The sequence below is a fragment of the Schistocerca americana genome, chromosome 2 (genome assembly GCF_021461395.2).
Source record: "Schistocerca americana isolate TAMUIC-IGC-003095 chromosome 2, iqSchAmer2.1, whole genome shotgun sequence".
NCBI classification, from domain to species: Eukaryota; Metazoa; Arthropoda; class Insecta; order Orthoptera; family Acrididae; genus Schistocerca; species Schistocerca americana.
Window position 1 is genome coordinate 1065700155 of NC_060120.1, and position 21752 is coordinate 1065721906.

General features: G+C 44.2%; 1 pseudogene; it reads right to left on the reverse strand.

Moving 5' to 3' along the window:
• Positions 1-12242: 12242 nt before the first annotated feature.
• LOC124594677 overlaps positions 12243-21752 on the reverse strand; it is a 72871-nt pseudogene continuing 63361 nt past the window's right edge.

Consider the following 21752-nt stretch of genomic DNA (forward strand, 5'->3'; position numbering starts at 1 on the left):
GAAACCAGAATCGGGCATGCTGCTGATGTCAGTAGCGAAAGCCGATCTATGGTAAGTGACGGACGGGATTTGAACTCTTGGAACCGCCGGCCGGTGTGGCCGAGCGGTTCTAGGTGCTACAGTCTGGAACCGCGTGACTACTACGGTCGCAGGTTCGAATCCTGCCTCGGGCATGGATGTGTGTGATATCCTTAGGTTAGTTAGGTTTAAGTAGTTCTAAGTTCTAGCGGACTGATGATCTCAGATGTTAAGTCCCACAGTGCTCAGAGCCACCACTCTTGGAACCATTCTAACTGCACATGTCAACAACGTAAGTTGTTCTACGGCATATAATGGGCGGGATCAAACCTCTTCGCCAGTGACATGTGCAGCAAGCACGAATCTAGTTTCAAGAGACTGAATCCGATCCGTTACTTACCGGTGGTGTCTGTGACAAATGATGACAAGAGCGTTAGAGATTCACATTCTTTTCACTCGTTTTACTAATGTTGATATTTGCTGTATTTCCAGCACATTTAAGTATTTGAAAATAACATAAAATCGAAATTGCAATCGTTGGAAATTGTCATAAACAACACAGTCGACGGTGAGTATGATGTTATTTAAAATATTAAGTGGGCTGTGTTCTTACAACTGCAGCAGAGGAAAATTTGTTTGTTGTAGTATTTTGTATTAGTGCAGTTTGTCAATTGGGAAGCAGAAACAGAGGTAGAATAAACAAACTTTTAGTGTTCACTTTTATTGTTGGTATACTTCAGCAAGTATCCTGATTCTTGCAAAAGGAGACGTAGACCTGTCCAGCGATCGAGATACTGAAACAACAGCGCTACGCAGCTCCTGCGTTCTTTGGAATTGGAATTCTTACTTGCTGCTAGAATTCTGAGAATACTCTTCGTGTCTTACAGGTCCTGTAAATCACGTAGGACACTTCTATTATGTTTCATTCTCCAAAGGAATGTAATAATTCTGGAGAAATTTCTTTTATCCCAGCAGCGTGGTTTAGACTTATGTACTAAAGTACTTGGTTAAATTCTTCCCGCAGTATTGCGCCGACCATTTCAACTTCATCTTCTCACTTTTCTCGTTTCATAACGGAGCTATGTGTCCTTTATGTAACGCTTCTACGTATTCCTTCCACCCTTCAACCATCGTTTCTTTGGTTGTTGTCGGCTTGTCATGGCGGTGCACGATCAGTCTGCCGCTGCTTGTCTTTTCTTTAATTTCTCCCTAGCGACAATTACGTTTCCTGTTGTGATGCAAGGTGTCAACTTTCCAGCTAGCAATATCAGCTTTACTTATTTTCAGTGGTTTTAGGCAGTTGAACTTTCCTTTGTATTTCTATTTACATGATTTTTTTATTGTCTTCTTCCATTATTCAATTTGACAACTGTGTTACAAGGATTTTTAATCGGACTTGTCTTTTTGCTTAATTTTTGCCTTGCAACCTTCAGTAATTCATCTATGAAATAACAGTTCCTCATTTATTATAGACATTATCACTATTTCATTTTACTACTACATAACGCTTTGTTGGAACTCACAACAAGTACTGGTTGTTTGAATTTCTGCATCTCCTACATTACCTAAAACATTTCAATTTCTTCAACTTCATTTTGCCTTTGATGATCAATAGACTGTGATTTAGGACAACATTTGCTAGCTGAAAAATTTTACAGTTTAAAATCAATTTTTAAAACTATATCTTAAAATTATGTGAGTTATGTGTAGATTCTTGTCTCGTTTCCACATACAAAGTATGTTTAGTGATGATTAAGTTGATGTCAGTGCAAAATTCCACCAGATTCTCGTTTCCTTTTCCCTAGTCCATATTGCCCTATCATTTTGTCCTCCCCTTTCGTTTCCTACTATCGAAATAAAGTCCTCCACCTCAAATTTTGGTCTCATACGGTATACTGAATGTTTTGGTTTCTCACTCTACGGAGCTACTAGATTAGTTCATCTGTACTGCCGTGGTCACTGCTGGCTTTGGGTCTACCTTGGCTACCACAATGCGTTCACTACGCTGTTGATAATAACTCACACTCATGTCTAGTTTCTTATTCACTGTTAGATATTCTCCTATCCCTATATGATTATGTTTTGCTAATACTGTAGTCACCTGACAAGGAATCCTGTTCTTCCAACCATCCAGATTCACTCATCCCCTTATATCTCACCTCAACCACCCATTTCTCTTTCCTAGTTCTCTAAGCTACCTTTTCGATTGAGTTATCTAAATGTCCACGCCCCATACCGTAGAAAAATTTTGGAAATTTGCGGCAAATCCTATGAGACGAAACTGCTGAGGTCATCGGTCCCTAAGCTCACACATTACTTAATCTAACTTAAACTAACCTACGCTAAGGACTACAAACACACCCATGCCCGAGGGAGGACTCGAACCTCCGACGGGGCATACCGCAGAACGTCAGATTTGTTTCTTCATATGTCAGAATCACTCTGATCAGTACTTATGGGGGATAGCTTTACCTCAGGAACATTCCACTCAACAGGATACCGTAACTGAACAACGCAGGAGAGCTGAAAGGTCTTGAGAAGTACGAAGGCTACAGTTTCCCACAGCTTCCGGCTGTTCGCAATACATCAGCGCCCTCACAAATTCCCAGTCTTTCCATTTCCAATCTCGCCTCTTTCCGAAATGATGTTGAGATGATGGGGACAACACAAACACTCAGTACCCAGGCGGAAAAAACTTTCGACCCGGTTGGGAATCGAACCGGGAACATCATATTCCACAGCTGGCAACGCAAGCCACTTTTTTTCTTTTTTTTCATTTTGTTCATTGTTGATCGTTGTGTTTGGTCGTTGCGGACGTCACATAACATCCGTACGAGGTCGTTGTTGATCCTTTCACTCAGTTTTTTATTACTGAGGCCAACCAGCTTTCTGACCCAACACGCTGAGCTACCGTGCAGGCGCCACTAGACCACGAGATGTAGACAGGAATAGTGATAGCACTCGTATATGTCAAGCAGAGAGAGTCAATATGTGTGTGTGTGTGTGTGTGTGTGTGTGTGTGTGTGTGTGTGTGTGTGTGTGCAGTGGCGTGTACATAGGGGTACGCTGTGTAAAGTGGTAGTGCCGCGCCCGACAAAAGCGCACGCAAAAGTTGTGGATGAGCTCTTGTGCTTCAGACACGTTTGGACTGGACATTAATGTGAACGTTATAAAAGATGCTTCGGGGGGTGCTATCAACAGCAGTAGTTATTTACATCTAAGGGAGTTACACAAATTAAATTCCCGTTAAATTTGCAATTTAATGAAGTTTTGCACTCGTTAAAACATTAACGGTGTTTATGGAAACTTCTGTTGTTTAATGTATATGAAACAATCTCGCCATATTGGATGTACACTGCAACAATTATTTCTGGCAGTCTGTGACGAAAGGAATACGGCAGAGGGTAATATTACGGCCAGGAGGGTCACATGCTCATCAGCAGGGTGTAACCACTGCAACACGGAACTGGTGGAAGTACTTTAGCTACACCGCAACAGCTATCGAACTGTAATTGACGCACGAACTCACCGATCTCACACAGATAAGCTGCAAAACAATGCGCTGCCTCGCTCTATAAAGTCTCCAAACTATCAAATTGTAATTTTGTTTTGCTGTAATGAATCTTCGCCCCCGTTGCTCTTTCTGTAAATAAATGTAATTTCAGTGAAGGCTGTTTTCAGTCAGTGTTGACATTGTTGATACCAATGTTAGTAGTAATCATTGTCATTTACCAACTCCATCTTTCTCTTTCATTTTTATTGTTGTTGTTATTGCATGTGCTTCTTTTACGTACCTTTTGGAGGGATGGGTTTTCATTAACGTGCGGAGTAGTCCCATTAGGCAGATTTACGTATTTGAGTGTGGTATGTGGTAAGCTGTGGCCTTCGCCATTACTTTGCGAGCTCTGACCAATAGAAGCAAGGCTACTCGCTCACGACTGGGAACTTTAAATTTGATAGCTGTCTAACTACAGTAACTATGTTTAGATTGTGTTGATCGTACTATTTCAGAATTTTCATAGCCATGGGTGGCGTTACGTGCTTTTGTAGAAATAACTCAGCAATATTGCAATTTGTTCCGTCATTATTTTAGAAATTCATTGATGAGATTTTTGCAATTTATATTCATTTGGTGTTTTGTTTACTTAATTCTGACACAGTTTTTTTTAGTAACTTTACGAGTGACATGAGTTGTTTTGAGACTAAATAATCAGATAAAACTGTATGGTTCCAGAGACTTTTTAAGTCTCGAACATCAGTCATGTATATATGCAGACTGAAGGGCTCAATGGAAATTTGTACCAAGTGTGGTATTCGAAACCATGTTTCTTACACGTCAGGTAGATGCGCTAAGTACTCCGACACCCTGACACAGCACCTTTCCACTATCTTAGCACGCCTCCTTTCTCAATTCAAATACCCACTCACGCCTCAGCCCTCTGGGTATACGTCCTAAATTCGAACAGCGTTACAGAGAGTCTTCAGCTCTGCCGTATTAGCACCTCAACTTCGAACGAGATCTGGGATCCTGCCCCACATTAAGTGCTTCAGGGTGATGTAGTCGTTAGAACATCTGCCTAATGACCAGGAGACCTGGGTGCGAATTCCACACTTGATACTAATTTTCATTCAGTACTCAATCCTGCATGATGTTGTTGTTGTTGTTGTTGTCTTCAGTCCTGAGACTGGTTTGATGCAGCTCTCCATTCTATTCTATCCTGTGCAAGCTTCTTCATCTCCCAGTACTTACTGCAACCTACTTCTTTCTGAATCTGCTTAGTGTATTTATCTCTTGGTCTCCATCTGCGATTTTTGCCCTCCACGCTGCCCTCCAATGCTAAATTTGTGATCCCTTGATGCCTCATAACATGTCCTACCAACCGGTCCCTTCTTCTTGTCAAGTTGTGCCATAAACTCCTATTCTCCCGAATTCTATTCAATACCTCCTCGTTAGTTATGTGATCTACCCATCTAATCTTCAACATTCTTCTGTAGCACCACATTTCGAAAGCTTCTATTCTCTTCTTGTCCAAACTATTTATCGTCCATGTTTCACTTCCATACATGGCTACACTCCATACAAATACTTTCAGAAACGACTTCCTGACACTTAAATCTATACTCGATATTAACAAATATCTCTTCTTCAGAAACGCTTTCCCTGCCATTGCCAGTCTACATTTTATATCCTCTCTACTTCGACTATCATCAGTTATTTTGCTCTCCAAATACCAAACTCCTTTACTACTTTAAGCGTCTCATTTCATAATCTAATTCCCTCAGCATCACTCGATTTAATTCGACTACATTCCATTATCGTCGATTTGCTTTTGTTGATGTACGTCTTGTATCCTCCTTTCAAGACACTGTCCACTCCGTTCAACTGCTCTTCCAAGTCCTTTGCTGTCTCTGACAGAATGACAATGTCATCAACGAACCTCAACATTTTTATTTCTTCTCCATGGACTTTAATACCTACTCCGAATTTATCTTTTGTTTCCTTTACTGCTTGCTCAATATACAGATTGAATGACATAGGAGACAGGCTACAACCCTGTCTCACTCCCTCCCAACCGCTACTTCCCTTTCATGCCCCTCGACTCTTATAACTGCCATCTGGTTTCTGTACAAATTGTAAATAGCCGTTTGCTCCCTGTATTTTATCCCTGCCACCTTTAGAATTTGAAAGAGAGTATGCCAGTCAAAATTCCCACCTTTTTGCAGTTTCTTCAGTTTTAATCTACAGTCCATGACCAATAGATTGTGATCAGAGTCCACATCTGCCCCTGGAAACGTCTTACAATTTAAAACATGATTCCTAAATCGCTGTCTTACCATTATATAATCGATCTGATACCTTCTAGTATCTCCAGGATTCTTCCATGTACACAACCTTCTTTTATGATTCTTGAACCAAGTGTTAGTATGATTTAGTTATGCTTTGTGCAAAATTCTACCAGACGGCTTCCTCTTTCTTTTCTTACCCCCAATCCATATTCATCTACTATGTTTCCTTCTCTCCCTTTTCCTACTCTCGAATTCCAGTCACCCATGACTATTAAATTTTCGTCTCCCTTCACTACCTGAATAATTTCTTTTATCTCATCATACATTTCAACAATTTCTTCATCATCTGCAGAGCTATTTGGCATATAAACTTGTACTACTGTAGTAGGCATGGGCTTCGTGTCTATCTTGGCCGCAATAATGCGTTCACTATGCTGTTGGTAGTAGCTTACCTGCACTCCTATTTTTTATTCATTATTAAACCTACTCCTGCATTACCCCTTTTTGATTTTGTATTTATAGCCCTGTATTCACCTGACCAGAAGTCTTGTTCCTCCTGCCACCGAACTTCACTAATTCCCACTATATCTAACTTCAACCTATCCATTTCCCTTTTTAAATTTTATAACCTACCAGCCCGATTAAGGGATCTGACAATCCACGCTCCGATCCGTAGAACTCCATCCTGCATGTGTAAAAATTATCAGAATCAAAGTTTTCTCGATTACATTTTCCCAAAACAATTTTCAGATAACTTCGCGGTCTTAATACCTCAAATTAGATCTCTTGGAACCGATTGCTTCAGAAGACCTGCTCTCAGTGACGTCACGCAGTGCTGCGGACTGCACCCCCACGTTCCGTTGAGCCAGCAGGTCTGCTTCTGCCCACCTCCTGAAGTTAATTAAACCTCTAATTGGCCGCGCTCTCTTGCCCGCCCACTTCCTTGGAAGCTTCTTTGTCCCCTGCGGATGACCCTCCGTTTCACAGCCAATGCTCCGTCCCCCTCCCACATAAGGATCTCCGGCGTTGTCTTCCAATATCACCACTTATAACACGATTGCGCACGTAAACTAAGAAATATGAAAATTATCTGCCGTATTTTAATATTGAAATGGACATCTAATTAGCTGTTTTAGTGGCTTGAAAATATTCCTACGTGTGATGGAAAAAAATGGAAATTTGTGTTAAAGTCTTATGGAACCAAACTGCTGATGTCATCGGTCGCTAAGCTTACATACTATTCAATCTAACTTAAATTAACTTACGCTAAGGACGACACATTCACCCATGGCAGAGGGAGGACTCGAACCTCCGTCGGGGGTAGCCTTGCGGGGAACGACAAGACGCCTAAGACCACGCGGCTACCCCGTGTGGCGGCTGTGGGATGCCTGACACGATTAACCCGAATAGCGACACAATTAACGGACCTGGAAGAGGTTTAAATAAGGCTCGATCCCCTGGGAACGAAATACTCCTGCTATATAAAATTGTAAGCATTTGGTACTCGTTACCATTTCTTCATTTCTATCACTCTCAACAGTAGTGGTTGGTAACTGCTCACAACGGCAACATATCACGCTGTAGCAAACATACCAGAAATCTAACTGATTATTATTTAATACGCACATAACCAGCTGGAAATACAACTCAGGTCGGGAATACAAAAACTTAATTTAACCTGAAGTGAACAACTACCAATGAGACCCTCAGAGTAGTTTCTGAAAACTGTTGCAAACAAAAATAAAATCACTCTAAACACTGTGGAAAGAGCGCAGGAAGCCTATGTACACTCTGTGATCAAAATTATCCAGACACATGGCTAAAAATGACTTAGAAGTTCGTGGCACCCTCCACCGGTAATGTTGGAATTCAATATGGTGTTGGCCCATCCTTAGCCATAATGATAGCTTTCACTCTCGCAGGTATTACTTCAATCAGATGCTGGAAGGTGTCTTGAGGAATGGCAGCTGATTCTTCATGGAGTGCTGCACTAAGGAGAGGTATCAATGTCGCATGGTGAGGCCTGTCACAAAGTCGGCGTTCCAAAACATCTCAAAGGTGTTCTATAGCAGTGGTTCCCAGCAGGTGGTCCGCGGACCTCCAGGGGTCCGCGAGTTATGTCAGAGGGGTCCGCAAGATGCTATTAGAATAAAAAATATATCAAATATATTTCGTATGACAATAAATTTTTTGTTTTGGCCGCTCAATATTTTTTCAATAATGAATATGTCAACGATTTTTCGGTGTACCAAAAATAGAAAACGTATAAAAAGACTCTTAATTTGACCTTTTTAGGTACTTAATATTGTGATATGACAAGGTACGAATCATGCTCGATGAGGGGGTCCTCGAGAAATTTTTGTTGGGAACCCCTGTTCTATAGGATTCAGGTCAGGACTCTGTGCAGGTCAGTCCATAACAGGAATGTTATTGTCGAGTAATCACTCCACCACAGGCCTTGCATTATGAATAGGTGCTCGACGGTGTTGAAAGATTCAATAACCATTCCCGAATTGCTCTTCAACAGTGGGAAGCAAGAAGGTGCTCAAAACATCAATGTAGGCCTGTGCAGTTATAGTGCCACGCAAAACAAGGGGTACAAGTCCCCTCCATAAAGAAGCACGACCACATCATAAAACCACCGCCTTCTAATTTTACTGTTGACACTACTACACACGCCGGCAGATGACGTTCGCCGACCGCGGTGGCCGAGCGGTTCTGGGCGCAACAGTATGGAACCGTGCGACTACTACGGTCGTAGGTTCGAATCCTGCCTCGGGCATGGATGTGTGTGATGTCCTTAGGTTACTTAGGTTTAAGTAGTTCTAAGATCTAGGGGACTGGTGACCACAGCAGTTAAGTCCCACAGTGCTCAGAGCCATTTGAACCATTTTTTATAATCTGATATAGGTATTACTCCCAAGTAAATTATCCACTTCACAAAAACGCCAGCCGTTGGGGCCGAGCGGTTCCAGCCACTTCAGTCCGGAACCGCGCTGCTGATACGGGCGCAGGTTCGAATCCTGCCTCGGGAATGGACGTGTGTGCTGTCCTTACGTTAGTTAGGTTTAAGTAGTTCTAAAGCTAGGGGACTGATGACCTCAGATGTTAAGTCCCATAGCGCTCAAAGCCATTTGTGCCTACAAATTTGAAGAAGAATTGAACAAAAGCAAAAATTGACGTAACAAACACAAAACCAGAGATAAATCAGAAGCACAATTGACAAGTGGAAGTTTCTTCCCGAAATGGAAGCAAGACCATACCGATCAAAGTGGTCTGAAGAAAGAAGGAAAGCCTCAAGGAGAAAATGAAGAAATATTGGGAAAATAAGAGGAACCCTAAGAAACATTGAAAATCATTTGATTACCGTTATCCAGAGAGGACATTCGCCAGTAATAATCATAATATTGAAAACAAACTCTAAATTTGAAAACTGTAAAGTAAGTATGCTCATAAACAGTTTTGCACTTTTTTTCCTTATACACATCTCATTGCTGCCAATCTCTCATCATTTATCAATGTTGGTGAATACGTTCAAATGAAAGTTCTAAACGAACTATCCCTTTCAGCTTGCCAAGATATCACTTCGATAATACGCATAAATATTCATTAATGGATTTGACATTTTCCCGTAACATCACTGGAGGCCGCAGGTATTATCCATCAGTGTCATTCGCGAATTTACTAAATGCTGTGTCGGATTTTATGGGAAGTCCTCTGTCGCACTTGTAAGCCTTTTGTGTGAGAAAAGAGTTGGAAATGTATATAGTGTCAGAAATAGAAATCCGCCTCGTTTTTGTTGTAACAGCGGGGAAATCCATTGAAGACTGATGAGTGCTCTTATGTACGAATATTTATCCCCAGTTGTGCTCAATATGTAGCTTCCTATGCTGCAGAAGCATAAGAAAAACAAAAGATTTTGAAGTCCAAACCGCTGAATCAGAAGATGCTGCTTGTTTAAGATGAGGCTCTCCTCTTAGTAGCAGTTCGAAACTGTCAGCTGTCAGTGCTTTGCGGCTACAGGTTGAACTTCACAACCTAAGAAGTTCCTGTAAGAAGTGTCGAGGCTAGCAGGGCTTACTAGCGGGCTGTGGTTGAATTTTCGAGGGTGATGTGGAATTCCACCCTTAGAACAAGTGATCAGCCGTCTTAGCCCCCTCTCTCCTAGCATCTTGGATTCTGACGCCATAGACACTGCCGACATAAAAGACAGACCGTGGCACGCACGTCACGAAGGTAGATCTGAGCAACTGGTAATCATTTGGCATAATTTCCATTTTATTGTACCACATTACAGTGGTAACAAATTATTAATAGGTCTATGGACTTCACATTCTTATGAGACTACTAAACAATACAACTATATAATAGAGGATTCCAGTAGAAGATGCAATTCTCGTTTGTAGATGCACACCCAGTTACGAGTCAACAGGTGTAGAAACGCAGTTTGTTCCTGAGCTGAGCGAGCTAGCAGGGGAGCTCGGCCTACCTTCGTGGCGTATGTGCCTCGGCCTGTCTTTCTCGCAGGCCTCGATCGCACCAGCCTTCTAGAGGATTCTATACTTAGGACTAAATCCCCTCTTCCTCAGTGACATGGGAGATAAACACAGTGGCCATCTTGAAATCTGTATTTAGTTAAACTGGCCTATTTCACACTATTTCTGCAGTGCATAAAAGTCGTTGTTCAAGCATTACGGATAATTATGCGAACAGCATTGATAAGCAGCCATCTCTGAACAGGATCGGGAGTGATAGCAACAGTCCTGTGAAAGAAACACAAAGAAATAATCTTGAGAATTTTTCTGTATTTCTCATGGAAGTAATAGCTCAGTAACTCTACCTGTATTGCTCGTAGTAGTTGCGATAGTTAGTTTATGAGCTTGTGATACTGCTGTAAGTGGAGCACTAAACAGGTGTGTTACGGTATTTGTAACTAGGTCCAGGCGAAGAAGAGCTGCATTGAGGCAACTCGCTGCCGATTTTGCTTTAGGAAGGGCAGTGACATGTTTGTGGAGTGGAACAATGAAAAACGGAGGTATTTCTCGATAGCTCCGGCAACCTGAAGAACAATATTTTCGGCCACACTCCTCTTATTGTGAGGGATAAAAACTTTAAATGAAAGTTAAGCGTGTATAAATTTTTTATTCCCCATCTGATCTCTTAAACAGCTTCCAACATGTATTTGTAAATACACTAATATTAATGTTTTACCTACATCGATAAAATACGCAGGATAACGGATGCAACTACAGGTTTGTTAGATATTACTTATTGCTTCCATACTGGTAAGTTACATTTAGTTTGGACATGAACCATCACATGAAAGGTTTTTCTTCTTTCTTTACAAGGGAGTGTCAAAATTTAATTCATGAAAAAGTCCCTCGGTATCGACTTCTGCTTGGACCTGCCATGGTCTTTCTTCTTTTGAAAACAGTGACAGTTTCCCATTCTTCTGTGTCAGAGTAAAAATTTTTAATAACTGTTTGACATGGGTGAGGATCAGACACCTTGAAGAGAGAGCATTTGGAGATCTTACCGCCTGCACTGACAATGTTTCAGCAGCGTCTTTAAGTTCACAGTAGTCAGTTGTATGCATCTGAATCGCTGGAACGAGTTCGTAATTTCAGCTGATGGAACTGCTGAGGTATGCACTGCTTCTCACAAAGACCATGTAGCTTCTGGTAATGATGTTGCAAAGATGTATTCCGTGATTTGACATTTGGAACAAGTCCAATCTCATGACACGAAGTACTAAAATCACAAGAGCTCTGAAAACGCATTTTGAAAACAAAATATGTTTAGAACGTTGACATTTTCCACTCTTCATATATTTCTTGTCATAATTTCTCTGGTCTTGAATACCTCTGAAATTGGGAATCACATCCATTTATGTGACTTGTTTCGTAAGTCACTCACATTGGATGGCACCGACGTTTCATACATATTTTAATTTTTAATCTTCCACTGTGACAGAAGAACCTTACGATCGTAGACGCAGAACAAAAGACTGATGTTAATGAAGTTTGTTAATATACGAGTTATTAACCCATGATCTTCAGAAAATTGACAGGGCTGCTTCACATGCATAGATTGATTCAGTTTATCTCTGTTGTAGCGTGTGTCACGTTTATTTTCCACTGTGTATTTTTTTACTGTATTACTGATGATGCCACAGGTGTAGTCTCCCGGTTCGAGGCTCTCTGAGCTGTTTCCAATCTGAACATCGCTGTTCATGAAAGCTGAAGGTTTAACAACAAGCTATAATCTGAAGAATTTAGTTACCAAATACTATACAGAGAAACTGTTTTCGTGGTTATTTACACTTATATTATGCATTCAGATTTTCTATTGCATTTTGCGTCGTATACTAGGGTACTGCTGCTGTAAGAGGATTCGCAGCGTCTTTGGCGAATTTTATGAAGCACTTTAATATTTCGTCAGCAATATAAATCTCCTGTTGGACGAATGATAATATCGTAGACCTGCAACAGAAAAAGGAAAATTATTCGCTGTTATACAAGAACACAGAAGAGAAGACACCCACGTAAACATTTGATAAATCGAAATGCACCAAAGCAAAGACATAACACATTTTCTTAAAGCCATTTTACAGTATGGTATTCACCAACTGTAGTAGCAGTGTGCAACTGGACTCAATGACTCTAATATACAAAGATATACATCTAAATTCGTGACAGGTATTTTATTAAGTCGCAGTGCGTTTCGGATACGGTGAGTCCATCATCAGTAGATAATGTTGCTTCGTCTTTAGCCTATGATTCAGTATTTCGTCACTCTACCTTGTTGTCTGTCAGTTACGGGTTTTGTATATTTTGTGTTTGGGAAAGTTAAAATCTTAGAATAAGATTACTCCTAATTAGACCTTGGCCTGAGTCAGTTATAAGATGGCAGGTCATGTCATGTCACGCCCGATGCCGAGACGTTCATATCGTTGTAGCAGTATATTATGTAATAATTTTTTAATATATAAGAGTAATAAAATGTGTTTCTGGCGTTTGTTACTACAACTGTACGCATCATGAAAAATCTGCAGACAGTGTTAGAAAGATTACTGTCGTTTATAAATTTTAATTCTGTTTAAGTCTGTAGAGTGTACACATATTAAGCAAGTTAGTAAATACATAAATATAGTATATACTGTAACTATCAAATATGTCTGTCACAGGCAGTAAGAAATCAAGAAACAGAGCTTTAAAATGCTGCATTAGAAACAAATATGTATTATAGTACGAACACAGATTCCCAAAAGCACTTCCAATTTTGTAAACAACATTTCTGCTTTAAGATGCTATCTGTTGTGTCAGCTGACATACAAGTTTTCAGGGTACAGAGCACTTATTGTTGTTAATTGTCGCTAGACAACTAAATCCGATCCGTTCTCAGGGCATGGTCGCAGCAACCTTGGCTGAAACATCAGTTTGCCTTCCAGCGAGAGCGGCCTGAGCTAGCCAGGCGAGCGCATCGCTGCCGTTGCGCGCTACGCTTACTCGGCCGTTGAGAGCTGTGGGCGCCACGGAAAGCAAGTTTTCGTGTGTTGTTTTTACAACGCCTGCAGATTGTCGTGTTCCGCGCCTCGAAGCATGGGAGTGAAGGGTGCGCAGAGGAAACCTGCCGCTACGAAGGGTCCTTCGGTTGTGCAACTCACTGTGCCTGCCGACCATGCAAGGAATTCCCGAAAAGACGAGTCGCGGCCTGTCCCCCCTTTGTACGTCAAGTGCAAAGGCGGGTGGACAGCGCTGTTAGACACCATGACGCATTGCGCTAGGAACGAGGTAGTCTACGAGTCTGTCGATACAGACTCGCCGATCTGCGTTCGAGCTGCAAACGTGGCCGACCACAGGGCGATCGAGGTCGCAGTGGCCGACCACATCGTCGACGTGCCGCCGGCGCGCGAGAAGGCACCTTCCGTAGGAAGGACGAAGACGACCGAGGCACTCCTCAGGGGGTTACCTCGGTGCTGTATTGAGGCAGCGGTCCCGTAAGGGCTGCTGCGAGCCGGGTTTGGTAATGGAACCGCAGGGTTGCACAACCGGACCAATAGGAAGAGGGCGCCGCTATATGCCGTGACCGTGCAACGGGTCGACGGTGGGAGCGACATCATCGACTTGCGGGAGTTGCTGGGCTCCGCGGTTACGGCAGAGGCTCTCCCGACCGCCGTGGACCCCCAGCCCCGGTGCTTCAGGTGCCAGGGCGAGGGCCATGTTGCGAAGTATTGCCGCAACGCGGCGCGGTGCGTCAAGTGCTCAGGTGAGCACGACAGCCGCGCCTGCGACCGCGGAAGCAACGCTCTGCCGACTTTTGTCCGGTGTGGCGGGCCCCGCACGTCGCCAGTTGGTGCAGTTGCCCGGCTTTCTCGTGCCGCAGGCGTGCCGAGGGCGGCGAGGCGGCCGCGGCCGCACCGACGCAGCGGCGGAAGCGAAGACGACGTGGGAAACGGCCTAGGGCGCAGAGCAGCCCGGCGCAGCCGAGGGACGGCGCATAGCAGCTCCACCCACCAGGGGCAGGGACGACCGCCCGGAAACGGGCAGTCAGGATGCAGCTCGCGCTCCCGAGAAGAAATGTGACCTCGAACTCGGCACCGCCGTGAAGGAGGCCACTGCAGCCCTCAAAGCCGCCATGGCGGCAGAGAGGGCAGCCTTCGCAGCCGCCGTGGCTGCAGAGCAGGAAGAGGCCTCGAGGCAACTGCGAGCAGTCTTCGCCCGAGGCCTCAGCGCAGCAGTACCTGCGAACACTCTTGCGACCTCGCAGAGGGACGTTCGCGCGCCTGTCCCAGCGGTTGCCCCAGCAGCGCCGCAGGTGAAAGGTGCAAAGAAGAAAACCGCCGCCCCAGCGGAACCGGTGGCGACGCCGACCACTGCGGGAGCGGCCCCCGCAAGGGATCGAGAAGACAACAAGGAATACTCCATCGCACGAGCGCGAGCGAACGGTTTGCATTTGGCTCAAATGTCTCTGAGCACTATGGGACTTAACATCTGTGGTCATCAGTCCCCTAGAACTTAGAATTACTTAAACCTAACTAACCTAAGGACATCACACAACACCCAGTCATCACGAGGCAGAGAAAATGGTGTGAATTTCTCCGACGCAGAATTGGTGCAGTTCTCTGAACAAGCGGAGCTCCTCGAAGCTACAATACAGAAGGCCTGCGCCGTGCAGTAGAGGAGGACCCTGAACGGAGGCAGGTCGCCTGATGAAGCTGTACCAAGTCACTGACGACAAGGCGCAGCAGAGGGCCTAACAGCAACGCATGCGTTGCCGCGCCGAATTCCTTTGTTACAGGGAAGAAGCCACTGCAGCCGGCCCAGGAGACTACAAGCGAGCCCAGCCGTAGCACCAGGACGGACCCAGTTAACGACCACGCAGCACATAGGTAACGATACACGATTCCTCACACTAACCTTACCTCACCTTGCATGTTCTGTCGCACCTAGCAAGTCGCTACTGCCCTTACTACCCGTCCTACTGTCGCAAAGGTTTTCTTTCCCTTGGCGCTTGCCTTGGCACTTGCCTTGGCACTTTTTTTCCTCTGCCCTTACAACCGCTACCCTTCAATCGTTTTGGACCACTTCTATTTCCTGAGGGACCATGTTAATGAGTAATCTTACCCAGCCCGCATCCTGTGACGCCTGATTCAAAAACTAACATGTTATACAGAGGTGACAGTAGAACTTTTGGTTCGGTCACCACGTTGGTGAGGGTGTGGACGGGCCCCATCCTGCACCTTCCAGCGGCAGTTATAATACATTGGACAAAAAAAAAAAAAAAAGAATGGACGCCCCCAGAAGCCATGGTGACGGTTATACCGAGTAACGCTTCCTACGGCCTCAATAACAGCCTCACTTTCCTTGACATGGATGCATGCACAGATACGATTAGGAAGTGTGTCATAAGGACGTTGTGTCCTCTCCTGAGTCATGCTGGCCCTCAGTGACGGCTCCTTGACACCCTGGAAACTCAAACAGAACGGAGTTTACGACCGATCTGGCCATACACATTCTTTGTCCAGGAGAGATCTAGCTATCTTGCTGGCCACAAGAGTAACTCTGTATAGCCCAAGCAGTTCACAGAATCACTACCAAGTGCGGAAGTACAGTGTCCCATTAAAAAATTACAACAAGATATTGTTGCATGAGTGGTAACGCTTGAGGACGCACGACGTCTGCTACGTACCACTCTGCCGTCAGAGTTTCGTCAACGACGACCAGCCTTGACCTGAACTCACACGCGATGGCTCCTCACACGGAGAGTTTGCTGCAAACCACTTTGCCTCTCCGAAACACCGGAGGAACGGGACCTCTCCCCAGATCGCCGCCATATTCGCCGTCGATGGTCATCCAGGGTCGTGCAGAAGTACGTTTCATCCTCAACACTGTGCGACACCATTCGTCAGCACTCCATGCTTTGTAGTCACGGCACCACTCCAAACGCACCCACATGGGTCGTGTTGGTAACTTTATCCTACGCAGGGGATGGCAATTCCCTAGTCTGCTTGCTGCTGGTTTTTGACCGCGGGTGCGAGATTAAACACAATGTTCAGTACTTTCTCTCTGATGACAGGTGAGGATGTGTGCACGATTCGGCGATCCTCCCTTTCCGTGGTCTGTTGTAGAGGCCCGGAACGTTGATAAAAAGTATGCCTGCCCTCATATGTGAGGCAACATCACAAATATACACGTTGCACTATTCGCCCTAGCGGCCAAATGGAGACATTTCGTAATTTTGTGATTCCTGTTTATGTTCTCCAATAGCATGTGAACAGTGCAGGTCTGTGAAGAAACAGCTTTCAGAATAGAGATCATATTACCAGAACTGTGTCACCGTAACTGACGTAGTAGTAACCAATCTAAAAATGGCTCTGAGCACTATGGGACTTAACTTCTGAGGTCATCAGTCCCCTAGAACTTAGAACTACTTAAACCTAACTAACCTAAGGACATCACACACATCCAGGCCCGAGGCAGGATTCGAACCTGCGACCGTAGCAGTCGTGCGGTTCCAGACTGCAGCGTCTAGAACCGCTCGGCCACTCTGGCCGGTCAGTAACCAATCTCTCTGTGTCCAATGTTTGCATTGTTATGAGACATTTCAGCATTTCTGCAAATGATAATGGCACGGAGTAAGGAACAGATCTTACTGAAGCTTCAGGAAGGCGATTTCGGCTGCGGTCGTTAACGAACTTCTCTGAGGCCTATCGAAGCTGTATTGACAGACTAATAGGGAACAGACTATAAAATAATACCAGCAGCGGAGGTGCTTCCTTTCATTATTACAGCCCTGGTAGCTTGCAAAGTTAGCCTTAACTCCTCTCCACTCCAAGTGCGAAGACTTCACAGGAAGAACAACTGTCAAAGAATAAAGACTGTTGTAACATGAACGTGTGAAAGATATTCGTTCTACAAGACTTAGCTTTTCCATAGTACAGCCGAAAGGAAGTTTTCTACTGCTCATGCAACAGAATCAGCATGAAGCAGCAAGCATTTTAACTGAAAGAGCAACAGTAACCATCACCTGGCAGTCCACAAGAAAGAATATCATTTAACGTTGTTACTATCACGTCCCTTCAAGATTGTTTACTTAGCAACAAGAGTTCGCCAGCGTGTCTATCAAACTATATTTTATACAGCCATCCTTTTAGGTTGCGTACTTTTAATATTATTTTTCAGTATTAGCTAGTGTTAAATTCCTGTCCTCTTTTTTTCAGTAAGCCTCGCACTCAAGCAACAATTTCTCATTTTAATTAAAATTGTTGCTGTCTGACTAAGTATCCGTGCTGTTTTTCTGGGACAGTATTTGGCGCACACTGGCGGCTAGCCATCCAGAGAGCACCGCTGGGTGTCCCTGCTGCTCACAAATGCCCATTCAAAAATAGTTCAAAGGCTCTGTGCACTATGGGACCTAACACCTCATGCCATCATTCCCCAGAACTTACAACTACTGAAACCTAAATAACCTAAGGACATCACACAGACAACCATGCCCGAGGCAGGATTCGAACCTACGACCGTAGCGCCTAGAACCACTCGGCCACTACGGCCGGCAATGCCCATTCGCTCCCACATTCTGGCCACCCGCCTGGCAGCTGCTGAGAATATGTGCGATGTCTTTGATGTGAAAGAACTACGGCTCGGACGCAACTACAACCCTGCCTTGCTCAGAGTCAAATCAATGTCCAGAATCCAAATCACAATAACTTTATTTTTAACAAATACGTATAACAATTGTAATGAAGCTGGGGCAAGTAATGCATTTCAATGTCACAGCACTTTCCTTTATTGAGAGTGAGACAGAACTGTATCTCCATCTGTTCTCTTCTCGCACTTCTAAGTCTTGGCCGGTAAGATGAAAAGAGGACGGGAATAATCGAGCATGGACTGAGAACGGCTCAATAATTCATGTAATTCCCGTAAATCCCGAACAGCGTTCATAGAAACACCTACACTAATGAGGCGTAATATTAGAACCTGCTGCTTAGCTGCGTATTGGTCCACCTTTGAAGCCCAATGCAGAAGCCATTTAGCGTTCCATGGAATTTTGAAGTTCTTGGTAGTTTCTGCAGGTATGTGGCGCTACATAGCAACGCACAGGTCAGGCAATTGCCACAAATTACAAACCTACTGTTTCTGGGAACGAATCTGGGCCCAATGTCCTATATGTTTCAGATCAGTTGAAATGGATGATAAAGACAGGGGAGTCATGTGAATGCACTGTAACACCCCTCAGACAACTTTAGCACGGTTCGGGACTTGTGACACGGACAGTTATCCTACTGCCCTGCCAGATGTCACCGCCGTCGAGGAGTACGTCAGGCAAGGAGGGATGCAGGTGATCCACAAAAACGTTCACGCTGTTCACAGCTGTGAAGGTGCCTTCAATAACTTCCACAGTCCCATGGAAGACTACCCCAACCGGCCTCTATCCATAGCGAAGAGGTCGTCACGACCAATAACCTAGTGACGCAAAAAATTTTGATTCATCCCACTAGGCTACACTTCTCCATTGATCCAAGGTCCAGTCACGACGATCCAGTGCCCGCTGCAATCGTAATTACTTCGGTTAATGAGGGAATGCCTGGGAGTTGCCTGCTGTTGAGGCTCTTGTTGAAGGATGCAGACACTTGTTCGTGCACCAGCATTGTGCCCCGTCGTCGCATCTGCCACAAATCGCGCCTAGCCTGCTTCACGAAGTGGGCAAGCCTCGGGCTTCACCATTCTGTGATGAGGCGTGAGGTCCACCACGTTGCGGCCCATTCGTGGTTCACCGTCGTTCTACCACATTCTGCATCTATGTATGAACTCAGCAAACCACCGTAATATACATTTCCTTTCCTACTTATTTCCTCTCGTTCCACTCGCATAAAGGGTGAGGGAACAACAACTGCCTATAAGCCTCGTTACGACCCTGAATTTCTCTCATTTTATCTTTGTGGCCCTTAAGCAAAATGTACGTTGGTGACAGACTTGATCTGCAGTAGACGAAAACAGGGTCGTCGTACCTCCAGGTATTCCCATTTCAGTTCCGTAATAGTTGCGTGCTGATCGAACCTAAGGGTCACAAATCTAGCATCACGCCCTGAACTGGTACCATGTCTTATTTTAATCCAGCCTGTTGGGCATCCCAAACACTTGAGCAGTAGTCACACTAGCATTCTGTACGCCGTCTGCTTTACAGATGAACAACTTTTCTCAGAATTCTCCAATTGAAATGAAGTCGATTGTTCGTCTTTCCTACTACCAGTCTGAGCTACTGAATCCATTTCAACTCCAACTGCACTGTTACGCCAAGATATTTAATTGATGTGACTGTATTAAGCAGCACATTACTAATGCCGTATTCGCATTTACAGGATTATCCCTGCTATGCATCAGCATTAGAATAAATTTTTCCACATTCAGAGCAAGCTGCCACCCATCACCAACTAGAAATTTTGTCTAAGTCAGATCATTTATTTATGTGGAGATTAAGTGTGGCCCTGTCTTAATTCCCTGGGGAACGCCTATTACTTAAAAATTCTTCGGGGCAGTCACATAACTGTGTACATTGTTGACGAACGTCTGAGCATACGGTTTAGGTTCAATCGGTACCCGAGTGAAACGGTTACCAGAAATCTAGGAAAGAAATCTAGGAATATGCAATCTGCCTCTTGTGCTCCGTCCATGGCTCCTACGATATAATGTGAGAAAGGGGCAAACTGAATTACGTAGAAATGATGCTTTCTAATTCTGTGCTGATTTGTGTCCAGAAGATTTTCTGTTTCAAAAAACTTTATTATGTTCGACCTCCGTATGTTTTCAAGAATTCTGCAGCACATCGATGTCACGGATATTTGTCTGTAATTCTGCTGGTCAGTTTTTTACCTTACGTGAATGCAGGAGTCCCCTGCATTTTTTTTTTCCAGTCGCTTTGGACTTTGCCCTCGGAGATAAATTCGCTATAAATGTAAGCTCAGTAAGAGGCCAATACCATGGAGCACTCGCTTTAAAACCGAATCTGAATCTCTTTCAAATTTGTTCAGTTGCTTTCCTACGCCAGGCATGTCTATTTCTACGGTCTTCATGCAGGAGTCTGTGCGACATTCAAATGATGCTGTGTTTGTACGATCCCCCTGAGTGAACGATTTCTTAAAAGCGAAATCTGAAACTTCATCCTTCCTTTTGTTTTCTGCTTTCGCCACACAAAACTGGATGCAGTAAGCACGCCAACATGGAATAGCGACAGCGTTGTCGAGATGCTCCTTTCCAAGCGCCACGACATATCAGAGTTTCTTATTTCTGTAGATTTCCTCAACAGCGGCCCATATTGGCGCTGGAGTGATTCCCCTTTCGCCTCTGGTCCACTTATATAATTTAGCTACCGCATCGCTTGCTCGTAACAACAACGGACGGCACCTATTCTCGCATTGGGCTGTCGTCATATATTTTGACCCATGAGTGCCATTTACTATAGAGATGGCGGACTATGAGGGGCTATCATTCGTTGACATTTTCATGCGGAAGAATCCGTGCTTTATTGTGGATATTGTATCTACAAGATGAAACACACAGCACCGTACCTAATAGTCAGCAGTTGGCACCATCCACTGTAACCTAACATTCCATTCGTAATCGTGATGCCTTTGGTCGGATCCATCTGCGACAAGAAGAGACTATTCGCGAAATTGCGACATATGTGTGTAACCTTCTACAACAAAGGCTGCTGGAAGAAGCTTCAGACGGTCAACATTACCTATCAAGTACTCTTAACCGTGTCCACAACTACCTGCGATATATTATCATTACTTTGAACATATATAGGGTGACAGGTATTGAACTACGTGAAAAACAGAAACGTTAACCATTTACAAACTACGATATGCATACACTTTACTCAACATAGAAACGTCTTTACAAATATTCTGATGTTATGACATGTTCGACATGCCTGCCATCATTGGCGATGATGTGGCGCAACCAAATAGCGAAATTCTGAGTGACCCGCTTATTTGTTGGATCACTGATGTTGTCGAAGACCTCCTGAATGGCTGTTTTCAGCTCATCAGTGGTTTTGGGGTTGTTGCTGTACACCTTATCTTTAATACAGTCCACAATATGGAGTCGCAGAGTCGAATGTGTTCAGATCCGGAGAACATGGCGGCCAATCGAGACCCACGCCAGTGGCCTCTGGGTACTCCAGAGCCAGAATGCGGTCCCCAAAGTGCTCCTCCAGGACATGAAACGTTCTCCCGCTTCGATGGGATCGAGCTCCATCTTGCATGAATCATATCATCTTCTAGAAATTATTATCACCTTGGGTTGTGGGGATGAAGTCATCTTCCAAAATCATCACGTGGGCTTCGATAGTCACCGTAACATCAAGGAATATTGCACCACACAGTCACCAATTCAGGGTGAAGAGACTTCCCGATCGCGGAATGCGGATTCTCAATCCCC